Raw genomic sequence first — 3,454 nt, 5'->3', positions numbered from 1 at the left:
CTTACAACATCTTCAAAACATTTCACTTTTATACCTTAAGTACTATTTTATTTCAAAATAATACCTTTGTTACATTTTCCATCCATTGATTTGTTATATGCTGATGTGGCTGCTACACATATGCCAAGTGACTGTCAAATGTCTGCCATGTGGCAAATAAAAATAATTTTTTTAAAAATTTTCTCAAAAAAAAAAAAAAAATTTGAAGCCCATTTCTGCAAGAAGAAGAAGAAGAAGAGGGAGGAAGAAAGAAACAAAAAAAAAAAGGTTGTTCATCCCACCCCCCTCCCCCCAACGACCTAGAAGAAGAAGAAGAAATGGGTTTTAAATTCCTAGAACTGGATTTCAAATTCCCAGAACCCAAACCACCCACCCCCACCACCCCCCGTGACCCTCTTCTTGTCCCCCCACCCACCTCGACCTATCTCCCCACCTAGCCAGACCCATCTCCATTCCTCCTCCTCCTTCTTCTTCTTCTTCTTCTTGCAGATGTGGGTTTCTCTTTTTTTTTTTTTTTTTTTTTTTTTTTTTTTTTTTTAAATTCAGGTTTTTTTTTTAAATTAAAAAATTATTTTATTTGCCACGTGGCAGACATTTGGCAGCCACATGGCATATATGTGGCAACCACGTCGGAGATATTATTTTGAAATAAAATAGTATTTAAGGTATGAAAGTGAAATGTTTTGAAGATGTTGTAAGGAATTGAAATAGACCCCAAACCTGAGGTATGAAAGTGTAATTTACCCTATAAACAAGTATTTTGCAGTGGCTGGCTGGATAAGTTTCTGCTGATGATGTAACTTCTAGGCTTGCACTGGATAAGTGTTGCTTCATTGAACAAGGTTGCATGTTGTTGGTGATGAAAAGATGCGAATGGAGCCGATGGATTCCTTGTTGGATTACATGGAAAATCCTCGTTATTATGGGGATTGGCTAGCCAGCTCTCATCTCTAAGAATCTCCTGTTTTAAGGATCATTTAGTGAATTATCACTGTAGATTTCGAAATTGTTGTTGTCATCGAAATGTATAAGGACAAGCGGTTGAGTGAAACAACACTTAGCTTTATGGTTGGTCGAGAAGTCCTTACAAACTGCCAATAGTAATTGGCAAGACCAAGAAAGTCTCGTATTTCGCAACACTTTGAGAGTTTCCAATTTTCCATAGATGCAACCTTTTGGGGATTAACAAGAATGCTATCTACTGGGATCACATGTCTCAAGAGGCCTCGTCTAAACAAAACTAGCACTTTTTGAATTCAATGTAAAGCTGATTCTGATTCTCTTTGAATTTGATCAGAACTAATCATCGGTGTTTAACATGTTCGGCTTCATATTAGAGTTTGTTGATGCACAAAATCGGGTGGACTGTGGAACAACGTAAAGTGTTAAGTTTGTGACATTCGCAAGGTTGTTCCAGTCATTATGTGTAGGAATGGTTTACAAATGCCAGACGGCTCCATACTTGAACATGCTCTAAAACTCGGGTTCAAAGCAAGCAACAATGAAAAGGAGTATAAGGCAGTCTTGGTAGAACTCAGGATCACGGAAAAGCTCCAAGTAAGAGAGCTACTGGTTCATTATGACTCGATGCTTATAGATAATCAAGTCACATGGGATTAAGCCGTCCATCATCCTACAATAGGGCTCTACCTAAGCAAGGTCAAAACACTCCTCTAAAGATTTGAAAACTACAAAAATTATGTAGATCTCAAGAGGAGAAAACAAACATGCTGATGCACTAGCCAAGATAGCTTCAAACGTGGATTACTCCCTTCGACAAACAATCCCCTTCTTGAAAATCTCAAGTATCCACGAAATATAGTCGGAGGTCATTGTTGTGATCGATGCTCGAGAAAACTGGAGAGATGAAACCATCAACTATATACGAGACGAGACACTACCCGAAGATCGCTAATTAGCTAGGAAGCTGGTCCAAAAAGATTTAAGATATTTGATTATCCGCGTAAAGCTCTACTGAAGCTCCTATTCCAGGCCTTATACTCTATGTGTTACGCCAGAAGTGGGCTTGCAAATTCTAAATGATATTCCACTATGAAGTATGTGGAAACCATGTTGGAAGAAGATCGCTGGCCCAGAAAGCAATGACTACAGGCTACTATTAGCCCATCATGCAGCAAAACGCAATTAGTTGCTCCCAAAGTTGCGATAAATGCCAAGGGTATGCTCCTATGAACCATCAACACGCATAAGAACTCAATACTTTGACATGTTCATCGCCTTTCATGTAATGGGGTATCGGCTTAGTAGGACCTCTTAAGAAAGCCTTAGGAAACATATAGTACTTGATAGTGGCAACAAATTACTTCTTGAAATGGATAGAAGAGAAGCTTTTAACAAGAATCATTGTCGCGTTTGTTAAGTCCTTCGTTTGGAAGAACATCATCTGCCGATTCAGGATCCCCCACACAATACTAATAGATTACAATTTACCAAGTCCGAAGTTATAAATTGGTACAAGAAGTTGGGGATCCATGATCTTACCTTCACTCCGATGTCACATATTGATCAAAAGTATTGTATTAGAGAAATACCGTATTGCTAGCTTGGGTAAACAAGACATACTGCAAGGTGTCACTCATGACTTGTGGAAGCCCTGAAGATGTATAATCACTCAAGGAGAATTGAAAGTAAGTTTCCATAATCGATTAGTAAGAGTTTTAATCACTCACTGCCTCACGAAAAGGAACCTAATGAATCGCACACTGCGTAAGGTAATGATTGAAAGATATAACGAAGATAAGTAAGGACAACTAAATAGTTTAATTGTATATGGCAAATATTAATTAAAAGTTAATTAATCAAGAATGAAATGTTCGTTAGGCCTTAAGTTAGTTTTGGATTTTGAGACCCAAATGGGTTTTGGTCCAAAAGGCACATAAGGTTTAAGTAGTGTGAGAACTAAAATAAAACGAGCAAATTACCCTAATTAACTAAGGGTGGCCGGCCACATAGAGAAGGGATGGTGTTGGTGGACTTAATTACAATTTTACCACTCATTTGTAATGACTATAAAAGCAACTTTATAGCTCCATCCTACATTGGGTTTCTTTGAGGAAAGATGAGAGAACATTTTACCTTCTTTCTATCTAGGAGGCCGGCCACGTATGAGGGATTTAGCTAGCAATCTTCTTCATCCTATGTCATTCATCTTCTTCCTTAATCATCCTTGGTGTTATAACTTAGGGCTGGTTTGGTATTGTTATGCATTGAAAAAAAACTGCTTCTGTTATGCTGTGAGAATAAATAGTTGTGAAATAAAGCAGTAGAGTGTTTGGTAAACTTTTTTGTAAAAGTGCTTTTAGCAAAAAAAAAAAGCAATGTTATAGCGTTGGTCAATTTTTATGTAAAACAGCTGTGACTATGTAAAATGACTAAAAAAGTGAAGGAAATATTTGTGAAAAATAGTTCACTTGAGCAACATCTATGCATGCAA

The sequence above is a fragment of a genome, unplaced genomic scaffold (assembly GCF_019419815.1).
Source record: "Pyrus x bretschneideri cultivar Hongxiangsu unplaced genomic scaffold, Pyrus_bretschneideri_v1 Contig78, whole genome shotgun sequence".
NCBI lineage: Eukaryota > Viridiplantae > Streptophyta > Magnoliopsida > Rosales > Rosaceae > Pyrus > Pyrus x bretschneideri.
The sequence above is the reverse complement of the archived record's forward strand: the minus strand, read 5'-3'. Positions refer to the sequence as shown.